This window comes from Oncorhynchus gorbuscha, linkage group LG09, assembly GCF_021184085.1.
Source record: "Oncorhynchus gorbuscha isolate QuinsamMale2020 ecotype Even-year linkage group LG09, OgorEven_v1.0, whole genome shotgun sequence".
In the NCBI taxonomy this organism is placed as follows: domain Eukaryota; kingdom Metazoa; phylum Chordata; class Actinopteri; order Salmoniformes; family Salmonidae; genus Oncorhynchus; species Oncorhynchus gorbuscha.
In genome coordinates, this window is record NC_060181.1 from 30641287 (window position 1) to 30654173 (window position 12887).

Genomic DNA, 12887 nt, shown 5'->3' on the forward strand with positions numbered 1-12887 from the left:
GTTTTATACATTGTAGTCTTTCACAATCATGAAAGGTCGGGCTCTCACAGCTTGAGTTAGAACATCATATAGGGTCAAACTTTTCTTAGTATCAGAAACAAAAAGTAAGCAAACCCACAGCTACTTACCCCGAAGACAGTATTTCTGCTTATACATTTCGGCCTTTCACATGGGGCTAGGCTGTCACAGCTTGAGTTGGAACACCAGCTGGGGCCATGTTGGTAATGGACCAATCATAGTGGGTACAAACGTAATTATTGTGCATCAGTGGAGGAACCTACTGTGCTGTGCTGTTCTGTGTTGTGTCTGCTACCATGTCAACTTCCATGGTATGATTGTAACGATACCAGTATCATTGCAATGGTGCCAGGAAAATAACGAGTACGTGCCAGGAAAGTAACCTCTCCCTCAATGTCAACAAATCGAAGGAGCTGATTGTGGACTACAGGAGACAGCAGTTATTTTGCTGCAGGATTCATTTGCTGAGACAATATAGGTCCAATTAAGATCCATCATCTGTAGGCAAAAGGTCTTCCTGTCCTCATCAGGAAGGGTCATTCCAGGAAGGTTCATTACAGGAGGGGTCATTACAGGAAGGCTCATTACAGGTAGGGTCATTACAGGAAGGGTCATTACAGGATGGCTCATTATAGGTAGGGTCATTACAGGAAGGGTCATATCCCAAAGGACTCTCCTTACACTTAAGAGAGCTAGCTGTTTCTGGGAGAAGGAAGGAGCGAGAGGAGACAAGGGGAGAAGTGTGGAGCGAGAGGAGAGAAGGGGAGAAGTGTGGAGCGAGAGGAGAGAAGGGGAGAAGGGTGGAAGGAAGGAGCGAGAGGAGAGAAGGGTGGAAGGAAGGAGCGAGAGGAGAGAAGGGGAGAAGGAAGGAGGGAGAGGAGAGAAGGGGAGAAGGAAGGAGGGAGAGGAGAGAAGGGGAGAAGGAAGGAGCGAGAGGAGAGAAGGGGAGAAGGAAAGGCGAGAGGAGAGAAGGGGAGAAGGAAGGAGGGAGAGGAGAGAAGGGGAGAAGGAAGGAGCGAGAGGAGAGAAGGGGAGAAGGAAGGAAGGAGGGAGAGGAGAGGGGGAGAAGGAAGGAAGGAGGGAGAGGAGAGAAGGGGAGAAGGAAGGAGCGAGAGGAGAGAATTGGAGAAGGAAGGAGCGAGAGGAAAGAAGGTGAGAAGGAAGGAGCGAGAGGAAAGAAGGATGGAGCGAGAGGAGAGAAGGGGAGAAGGAAGGAAGGAGCGAGAGGAGAGAAGGGGAGAAGGAAGGAAGGAGCGAGAGGAGAGAAGGGGAGAAGGAAGGAAGGAGCGAGAGGAGAGAAGGGGAGAAGGAGCTAGAGGAGAGAAGGGGAGAAGGAGCGAGAGGAGAGAAGGGGAGAAGGAAGGAGCGAGAGGAGAGAAGGGGAGAAGGAAGGAAGGAGAGAAGGGAGAGGAAGAAGGAAGGGAGAGAAGGGGAAGGAAGGAAGGAGCGAGAGGAGAGAAGGGGAGAAGGAAGGAAGGAGCGAGAGGAGAGAAGGGGAGAAGGAAGGAAGGAGCGAGAGGAGAGAAGGGGAGAAGGAAGGAAGGAGCGAGAGGAGAGAAGGGGAGAAGGAAGGAAGGAGCGAGAGGAGAGAAGGGGAGAAGGAAGGAGCGAGAGGAGAGAAGGGGAGAAGGAAGGAGGGAGAGGAGAGAAGGGGAGAAGGAAGGAGGGAGAGGAGAGGGGGAGAAGGAAGGAAGGAGGGAGAGGAGAGGGGGAGAAGGAAGGAAGGAGGGAGAGGAGAGAAGGGGAGAAGGAAGGAGCGAGAGGAGGGAAGTGGAGAAGGAAGGAGCGAGAGGAAAGAAGGATGGAGCGAGAGGAGAGAAGGGGAGAAGGAAGGAAGGAGCGAGAGGAGAGAAGGGGAGAAGGAAGGAAGGAGCGAGAGGAGAGAAGGGGAGAAGGAGCGAGAGGAGAGAAGGGGAGAAGGAGCGAGAGGAGAGAAGGGGAGAAGGAAGGAGCGAGAGGAGAGAAGGGGAGAAGGAAGGAGCGAGAGGAGAGAAGGGGAGAAGGAAGGAAGGAGGGAGAGGGGAGAAGGATGGAGCGAGAGGAGAGAAGGGGAGAAGGATGGAGCGAGAGGAGAGAAGGGGAGAAGGAAGGAAGGAGCGAGAGGAGAGAAGGGGAGAAGGAAGGAGTGAAAGGAGAGAAGGGGAGAAGGAAGGAGCGAGAGGGGAGAAGGAAGGAGCAAGAGGAGTGAAGGGGAGAAGGATGGAGCGAGAGGAGAAAAGGGGAGAAGGAAGGAGCGAGAGGAGAGAGGTGGAAAAGGAAGGAGCAAGTGGAGAAGGAAGGAGCGAGAGGAGAGAAGTGGAAAAGGAAGGAGTGAGAGGAGAGAAGTGGAGAAGGAAGGAGCGAGAGGAGAGAAGTGGAGAAGTAAGGAGCGAGAGGAGAGAAGGGGAGAAGGAAGGAGCGAGAGGAGAGAAGGGGAGAAGGAAGGAGCGAGAGGGGAGAAGGAAGGAGCAAGAGGAGTGAAGGGGAGAAGGATGGAGCGAGAGGAGAGAAGTGGAAAAGGAAGGAGTGAGAGGAGAGAAGTGGAGAAGGAAGGAGCGAGAGGAGAGAAGGGGAGAAGGAAGGAGCGAGAGGAGAGAAGGGGAGAAGGAAGGAGCGAGAGGGGAGAAGGAAGGAGCAAGAGGAGTGAAGGGGAGAAGGATGGAGCGAGAGGAGAAAAGGGGAGAAGGAAGGAGCGAGAGGAGAGAGGTGGAAAAGGAAGGAGCAAGTGGAGAAGGAAGGAGCGAGAGGAGAGAAGTGGAAAAGGAAGGAGTGAGAGGAGAGAAGTGGAGAAGGAAGGAGCGAGAGGAGAGAAGTGGAGAAGTAAGGAGCGAGAGGAGAGAAGGGGAGAAGGAAGGAGGGAGAGGAGAGAAGTGGAGAAGGAAGGAGCGAGAGGAGAGAAGTGGAGAAGTAAGGAGCGAGAGGAGAGAAGGGGAGAAGGAAGGAGGGAGAGGAGAGAAGGGGAGAAGGAGAAAGAGAAATGCATCTACTGTCTGAGACTGACCTGCTTTGACACTTTGGATTCTCCCTAACTGACTTGTCAACTTACTGGATTTGTAGCCCCCCGTGCATGTGTGTGAGTGTGTGTGCATCCATGTCTGCATGTGTGTAGATTGCAAACGTTGTCAGCAGAAATGTCCAATCCCATGCATTCATCCAGAAATAAAGAACTAAACCCTGATATTAATTATCCCCAGCTTTACCCAACACACCTCTCTGAAGACTGGGGATAACACTTTACAGATACAATCTTGTCAGGGAAAAACTCTTATCGATCTATATTCTACAGCCCTACAGCTGTTTCTGCTCCAGTATTGTGGCTGTATCTGTCTCCCTGATATGAAATCAGAAGACCCATTAGTGGTGATGAGTTAGTTTAGAAGAGATGCTTGATCCAGGTAGTACACTGTCCAGCAGCAGATGTTACTGAACCTTCATTATTGTGGTGCTGACTTCATTATTGTGGTGCTGACTTCATTATTGTGGTGCTGAATCCATTATTGCATTATTCTACTGTGTTTCTCTGTTATGGTTGTTTCTCTGTTATGGTTGTTTCTCTGTTATGGTTGTTTCTCTGTTATGGTTGTTTCTCTGTTATGGTTGTTTTCTCTGTTATGGTTGTGTTTCTCTGTTATGGTTGTGTTTCTCTTATGGTTGTGTTTCTCTTATGGTTGTGTTTCTCTCTTATGGGTGTGTTTCTCTGTTATGGGTGTGTTTCTCTTATGGGTGTGTTTCTTTATGGTTGTGTTTCTCTGTTTCTCTTATGGCTTTGTTTCTCTGTTATGTTTCTTTCTGTTATGGTTGTGTTTCTCTGTTATGGTTGTGTTTCTCTTATGGTTGTGTTTCTCTGTTATGGTTGTGTTTCTCTGTTATGGGTGTGTTTCTCTTATGGTTGTGTTTCTCTGTTATGGTTTTGTTTATCTCTTATGGCTTTGTTTCTCTGTTATGGTTGTGTTTCCCTGTTATGGTTGTGTTTCTCTGTTATGGTTGTGTTTCTCTTATGGTTGTGTTTCTCTTATGGTTGTGTTTCTCTGTTATGGGTGTGTTTCTCTGGTTGTGTTTCTCTTATGGTTCTTATGGTTGTGTTTCTCTGTTATCTCTTTATGGTTGTTTCTTGTTATGTTTCTCTGTTATGGTTGTTTCTCTGTTATGGGTGTGTTTCTTTATGGTTGTGTTTCTCCTGTTATGGTTGTGTTTCTCTTATTTGTGTTTCTCTTATGGTTGTGTTTCTCTGTTATGGTTGTGTTTCTCTTATGGTTGTGTTTCTCTGTTATGGTTGTGTTTCTCTTATGGTTGTGTTTCTATGGTTGTGTTTCTCTGTTATGGTTGTGTTTCTCTGTTATGGTTGTGTTTCTCTTATGGTTGTGTTTCTCTTATGGTTGTGTTTCTCTGTTATGGGTGTGTTTCTCTTATGGTTGTGTTTCTCTTATGGTTGTGTTTCTCTTATGGTTGTGTTTCTCTTATGGTTGTGTTTCTCTTATGGTTGTGTTTCTCTTATGGTTGTGTTTCTCTGTTATGGTTGTGTTTTCTCTTATGGTTGTGTTTCTCTTATGGTTGTGTTTCTCTTATGGTTGTGTTTCTCTTATGGTTGTGTTTCTCTTATGGTTGTGTTTCTCTTATGGTTGTGTTTCTCTTATGGTTGTGTTTCTCTTATGGTTGTGTTTCTCTTATGGTTGTGTTTCTCTTATGGTTGTGTTTCTCTGTTATGGTTGTGTTTCTCTGTTATGGTTGTGTTTCTCTGTTATGGTTGTGTTTCTCTTATGGTTGTGTTTCTCTGGTTGTGGTTGTGTTTCTCTGGTTATGGTTGTGTTTCTCTGTTATGGTTGTGTTTCTCTGTTATGTTTGTTTCTGTTATGGTTGTGTTTCTGTTATGGTTGTGTTTCTCTTATGGTGTTTGTTTCTCTGTTATGGTTGTGTTTCTCTTATGGTTGTGTTTCTTGTGTTTCTGTTTCTCTTATGGTTGTGTTTCTCTTATGGTTGTGTTTCTCTGTTATGGTTGTGTTTCTCTGTTATGGTTGTGTTTCTGTTATGGTTGTGTTTCTCTTATGGTTGTGTTTCTCTTATGGTTGTGTTTCTCTGTTATGGTTGTGTTTCTCTCTTATGGTTGTGTTTCTCTTATGGTTGTGTTTCTCTTATGGTTGTGTTTCTCTTATGGTTGTGTTTCTGTTATGGTTGTGTTTCTCTGTTATGGTTGTGTTTCTCTTATGGTTGTGTTTCTCTGTTATGGTTGTGTTTCTCTTATGGTTGTGTTTCTCTGTTATGGTTGTGTTTCTCTGTTATGGTTGTGTTTCTCTGTTATGGTTGTGTTTCTCTGTTATGGTTGTGTTTCTCTGTTATGGTTGTGTTTCTCTTTATGGTTGTGTTTCTCTGTTATGGTTGTGTTTCTCTGTTATGGTTGTGTTTCTCTTTATGGTTATTGTGTTTCTCTTTATGTTGTTTCTCTGTTATGGTTGTGTTTCTCTGTTATGGTTGTGTTTCTCTATGGTTGTGTTTCTCTTATGGTTGTGTTTCTCTTTATGGTTGTGTTTCTCTTATGGTTGTGTTTCTGGTTGTGTTTCTCTGTTATGGTTGTGTTTCTCTGTTATGGTTGTGTTTCTCTCTTATGGTTGTGTTTGGTTGTGTTTCTCTTATGGTTGTGTTTCTCTTATTATGGTTGTGTTTCTCTCTTTGTGTTTCTCTGTTATGGTTGTGTTTCTCTCTTATGGTTGTGTTTCTCTCTTATGGTTGTGTTTCTCTGTTATGGTTGTGTTTCTCTCTTATGGTTGTGTTTCTCTGTTATGGTTGTGTTTCTCTTATGGTTGTGTTTCTCTGTTATGGTTGTGTTTCTCTGTTATGGTTATGGTTGTGTTTCTCTGGTTGTGTTTCTCTGTTATGGTTGTGTTTCTCTGTTATGGTTGTGTTTCTCTGGTTATGGTTGTGTTTCTCTGTTATGGTTGTGTTATGGTTGTGTTTCTGTTGGTTGTGTTTTCTCTTATGTTGTTTTCTCTGTTATGGTTGTGTTTCTCTTATGGTTGTGTTTCTCTTATGGTTGTGTTTCTCTGTTATGGTTGTTTCTCTGTTATGGTTGTTTCTCTGTTATGGTTGTGTTTCTCTGTTATGGTTGTTTCTCTGTTATGGTTGTGTTTCTCTTATGGTTGTGTTTCTCTTATGTTATGGTTGTGTTTCTCTGTTATGGTTGTGTTTCTCTGTTATGGTTGTGTTTCTCTTATGGTTGTTTCTCTCTTATGGTTGTTTCTCTCTTATGGTTGTTTCTCTCTTATGGTTGTGTTTCTCTTATGGTTGTGTTTCTCTGTTATGGTTGTGTTTCTCTGTTATGGTTGTTTCTCTGTTATGGTTGTGTTTCTCTGTTATGGTTGTGTTTCTCTTATGGCTGTGTTTCTCTTATGGTTGTGTTTCTCTGTTATGGTTGTGTTTCTCTGTTATGGTTGTTTTTCTGTTATGGTTGTTTCTCTCTTTATGGTTGTGTTTCTCTGTTATGGTTGTGTTTCTCTGTTATGGTTGTGTTTCTCTGTTATGGTTGTGTTTCTTTCTTATGGTTGTTTCTCTCTTATGGTTGTTTCTCTCTTATGGTTGTTTCTCTCTTATGGTTGTGTTTCTCTTATGGTTGTGTTTCTCCGTAATGGATGAACATTTTGCTGATGATATCGTTTGTTGTTTCCCAGTCTCGATACGTTGTGAGACCAGACTGTTACTCACAATACTGTCTAAACTTAACAGCAGTTTTTTATGATCTAGTTACGCAAGTTCAAGGCCATTGCATTCATAGAAAAGGTCATGGAAGCAGTAAAGAGTGATTTTAACAGTACTGCTATTAACCTTCTGGATCACCTCTGTGATACCAAGGTACTGCTATTAACCTTCTGGATCACCTCTGTGATACCAAGGTACTGCTATTAACCTTCTGGATCACCTCTGTGATACCAAGGTACTGCTATTAACCTTCTGGATCACCTCTGTGATACCAAGGTACTGCATATGGACCTTGGTATCACCTCTGTAAGCTACAGGTACTGCATATGGATCTTGGTATCACCTCTGTAAGCTACAGGTACTGCATATGGACCTTGGTATCACCTCTGTAAGCTACAGGTACTACATATGGACCTTGGTATCACCTCTGTAAGCTACAGGTACTACATATGGACCAGGGTATCACCTCTGTGATACCAAGGTACTGCATATGGATCTTGGTATCACCTCTGTAAGCTACAGGTACTGCATATGGATCTTGGTATCACCTCTGTAAGCTACAGGTACTACATATGGACCAGGGTATCACCTCTGTAAGCTACAGGTACTACATATGGACCTTGGTATCACCTCTGTAAGCTACAGGTACTGCATATGGACCTTGGTATCACCTCTGTAAGCTACAGGTACTGCATATGGACCTTGGTATCACCTCTGTAAGCTACAGGTACTGCATATGGACCTTGGTATCACCTCTGTAAGCTACAGGTACTGCATATGGACCTTGGTATCACCTCTGTAAGCTACAGGTACTACATATGGACCTTGGTATCACCTCTGTAAGCTACAGGTACTACATATGGTCCTTGGTATCACCTCTGTAAGCTACAGGTACTGCATATGGACCTTGGTATCACCTCTGTAAGCTACAGGTACTACATATGCACACATGACTGTAAGTCGCTTTGGATAAAAGCGTCTGCTAAATGGCATATATTATTATTATTATTATATGGACCTTGGTATCACTTCTAAGCTACAGGTACTACATATGGATCTTGGTATCACCTCTGTAAGCTACAGGTACTACATATGGACCTTGGTATCACCTCTGTAAGCTACAGGTACTACATATGGACCTTGGTATCACCTCTGTAAGCAACAGGTACTACATATGGACCTTGGTATCACCTCTGTAAGCTACAGGTACTACATATGGACCTTGGTATCACCTCTGTAAGCAACAGGTACTACATATGGACCTTGGTATCACCTCTGTAAGCAACAGGTACTACATATGGACCTTGGTATCACCTCTGTAAGCTACAGGTACTACATATGGACCTTGGTATCACCTCTGTAAGCTACAGGTACTGCATATGGACCTTGGTATCACCTCTGTACGCTACAGGTACTGCATATGGACCTTGGTATCACCTCTGTAAGCTACAGGTACTGCATATGGACCTTGGTATCACCTCTGTAAGCTACAGGTACTGCATATGGACCTTGGTATCACCTCTGTAAGCTACAGGTACTGCATATGGACCTTGGTATCACTTCTGTAAGCTACAGGTACTGCATATGGACCTTGGTATCACCTCTGTAAGCTACAGGTACTGCATATGGACCTTGGTATCACCTCTGTAAGCTACAGGTACTACATATGGACCTTGGTATCACCTCTGTAAGCTACAGGTACTGCATATGGACCTTGGTATCACCTCTGTAAGCTACAGGTACTGCATATGGACCTTGGTATCATCTCTGTAAGCTACAGGTACTGCATATGGACCTTGGTATCACCTCTGTAAGCTACAGGTACTACATATGGACCTTGGTATCACCTCTGTAGGCTACAGGTACTACATATGGACCTTGGTATCACCTCTGTAAGCTATCACTGCATATGGACCTTGGTATCACCTCTGTAAGCTACAGGTACTACATATGGACCTTGGTATCACCTCTGTAAGCTACAGGTACTGCATATGGACCTTGGTATCACCTCTGTAAGCTACAGGTACTACATATGCACACATGACTGTAAGTCGCTTTGGATAAAAGCGTCTGCTAAATGGCATATATTATTATTAGTATTATATGGAACTTGGTATCACTTCTAAGCTACAGGTACTACATATGGATCTTGGTATCACCTCTGTAAGCTACAGGTACTACATATGGACCTTGGTACACCTCTGTAAGCTACATACTGGACCTTGGTATCACCTCTGTAAGCTACAGGTACTGCATATGGACCTTGGTATCACCTCTGTAAGCTACAGGTACTGCATATGGACCTTGGTATCACCTCTGTAAGCTACAGGTACTGCATATGGACCTTGGTATCACCTCTGTAAGCTACAGGTACTGCATATGGACCTTGGTATCACCTCTGTAAGCTACAGGTACTGCATATGGACCTTGGTATCACCTCTGTAAGCTACAGGTACTGCATATGGACCTTGGTATCACCTCTGTAAGCTACAGGTACTACATATGGACCTTGGTATCACCTCTGTAAGCTACAGGTACTACATATGGACCTTGGTATCACCTCTGTAAGCTACAGGTACTGCATATGGACCTTGGTATCACCTCTGTACGCTACAGGTACTGCATATGGACCTTGGTATCACCTCTGTAAGCTACAGGTACTGCATATGGACCTTGGTATCACCTCTGTAAGCTACAGGTACTGCATATGGACCTTGGTATCACCTCTGTAAGCTACAGGTACTGCATATGGACCTTGGTATCACTTCTGTAAGCTACAGGTACTGCATATGGACCTTGGTATCACCTCTGTAAGCTACAGGTACTGCATATGGACCTTGGTATCACCTCTGTAACAGGTACTACATATGGACCTTGGTATCACCTCTGTAAGCTATACTGCATATGGACCTTGGTATCACCTCTGTAAGCTACAGGTACTGCATATGGACCTTAAGCTACAGGTACTGTATCATCTCTGTAAGCTACAGGTACTGCATATGGACCTTGGTATCACCTCTGTAAGCTACAGGTACTGCATATGGACCTTGGTATCACCTCTGTAAGCTACAGGTACTGCATATGGACCTTGGTATCACCTCAGTAAGCTACAGGTACTGCATATGGACCTTGATCCTTGGTATCACATATGGACCTCTCTGTAAGCTACAGGTACTACATATGGACCTTGGTATCACCTCTGTAAGCTACAGGTACTGCATATGGACCTTGGTATCACCTCTGTAAGCTACAGGTACTACATATGGACCTTGGTATCACCTCTGTAAGCTACAGGTACTGCATATGGACCTTGGTATCACCTCTGTAAGCTACAGGTACTACATATGCACACATGACTGTAAGTCGCTTTGGATAAAAGCGTCTGCTAAATGGCATATATTATTATTAGTATTATATGGAACTTGGTATCACTTCTAAGCTACAGGTACTACATATGGATCTTGGTATCACCTCTGTAAGCTACAGGTACTACATATGGACCTTGGTATCACCTCTGTAAGCTACAGGTACTGCATATGGACCTTGGTATCACCTCTGTAAGCTACAGGTACTGCATATGGACCTTGGTATCACCTCTGTAAGCTACAGGTACTGCATATGGACCTTGGTATCACCTCTGTAAGCTACAGGTACTGCATATGGACCTTGGTATCACCTCTGTAAGCTACAGGTACTGCATATGGACCTTGGTATCACCTCTGTAAGCTACAGGTACTGCATATGGACCTTGGTATCACTTCTGTAAGCTACAGGTACTGCATATGGACCTTGGTATCACCTCTGTAAGCTACAGGTACTACATATGGACCTTGGTATCACCTCTGTAAGCTACAGGTACTGCATATGGACCTTGGTATCACCTCTGTAAGCTACAGGTACTACATATGGACCTTGGTATCACCTCTGTAAGCTACAGGTACTGCATATGGACCTTGGTATCACCTCTGTAAGCTACAGGTACTGCATATGGACGTTGGTATCACCTCTGTAAGCTACAGGTACTACATATGGACCTTGGTATCACCTCTGTAAGCTACAGGTACTGCATATGGACCTTGGTATCACTTCTGTAAGCTACAGGTACTGCATATGGACCTTGGTATCACCTCTGTAAGCTACAGGTACTGCATATGGACCTTGGTATCACCTCTGTAAGCTACAGGTACTACATATGGTCCTTGGTATCACCTCTGTAAGCTACAGGTACTGCATATGGACCTTGGTATCACCTCTGTAAGCTACAGGTACTACATATGGACCTTGGTATCACTTCTGTAAGCTACAGGTACTGCATATGGACCTTGGTATCACCTCTGTAAGCTACAGGTACTACATATGGACCTTGGTATCACCTCTGTAAGCTACAGGTACTGCATATGGACCTTGGTATCACTTCTGTATGTCGGCTACGGTTGTTTTAATGTAAATGTTTTTTATTCCATTTTTACCTTTATTTAACTATGCAAGTCTGTTATAAACAAATTCTTATTTACAATGGCGGCTTACCCCGGTCAAACCCGGAAAATGCTGGGCAAATTTTGGGCCGCCCCACGTGTCTCCCAGTTGCAGCCGGCTGCGACAGAGCCTAGACTCAAACCCAGAATCTCTAGAGGAACAGCTAGCACTGTGATGCAGTGCCTTAGACCACTGCGCCACTCGGGAGGCCTGAAATTGTGTTTTATACATTAGATAAAAGCAGAGACACAGAGCTACAAAATGGTACTGTATATCATACACTGTATTTGAGGAGTAGTGGAAAAGTAATTCTGCTTTGAAAGTTAATCTTGTAAACCCACTTATAAGAAAATTGCCTTGAATGTTTTAGTATTGTACTGGAGAGCTCTTCTTTGTCTACCCCCATTCAACATTGTTCACACCCTCTTAAGCTTAAGCCCCACCCAAACTCTGACCATTTTACTAGCTCTACCAGAGCTGGTTAGGCTGTTTTCATGTTATCCATAGCTTTGGTGACTGTATCTGCTGGAAACTTATGCTTCTTTTGTCGACGTTAACTGAGACTGGCCATATTCAACGGATGTTGAGCGTTCGTAACTTCATCAGTTATTCTGCGCTCTGGCACACTCAGATGAGAATGCTCTGAAATCGGAGTAGATGGCCAGACTGAATTTGCGAACTGCACACGAAATGGTTACTTGCATAGTGGAGTATACAAGTTCAACAATTTAAAGGCAATGCTACCAAACACTAATTTAGTGTATGTAAACTCCTGACCCACTTGAAATGTGATGATAGAAATACAAGCTGAAATAAATCACTCTACTATTATTCTGACACTTCACTTTTTTTAAATAAAGTGGTGATCCTAACTAACCTAAAACAGGGAATTTCTACTAGGATTAAATGTCAGGAATTGTGAAAAACTTCATTTAAATGTATTTGGCTAAGATGTATGTACACTTCCGACTTCAACTGTATATTAATATGGGCTATTTTCAGCCCTTTCCTGGGTAGCTTATCAGAGAGAGACATAATATTGAAAAGAGCAGACAACGCAAGTTAAAAATATATACATTCATCATTAATCAATTGGTGTGTGTGTGTGTGTGTGTGCTGAGGGGTTGAGGCTACGAACCCATAGGCCTGGCTCTCTCACCCCTTCCAAGCTTCTGGGAGGGAGGGTGGACAATGAGTCTGTCGTGGCGGATGTACGCAATGTTCCCAAGCGCTCTGGCAGCTTTCATGGCTGGGATCAGTTCCTTCCTCTTCTGGCACACAGCTTCAGGATAGTCCTCGTTGAGGAAAATATATGTTCCTCTCAAGTTCTTGGCTCTTTCCAGAACAGCTACATTGTCCTTGAACATTGTCAGGAACCACTATCGGCCTGAGCCTATCACCTGGGCCAGGGGTGGGTTTTCCAGTCCTATGGCGCGCTCAACCTCAATCTTCCTGTGGTCCATCTTCAATTTCTCAGAGATCATTTCCCTCACTTTGTCCTCAGACTAGATTTTTCTCGCCTCAAGTAGAGTATATTGTGATAAATTGCAGGCCACACTACTTGCCTAGAGAGTTTTCAGCTATACTTTTCGTGGCTGTTTATTTACCACCACAGACAGATGCTGGCACTAAGACTGCACTCAGTCAGCTGTATAAGGAAATAAGCAAACAGGAAACCACTCACCCAGAGGCGGCGCTCCTGGTGGCCGGAGACTTTAATGCAGGGA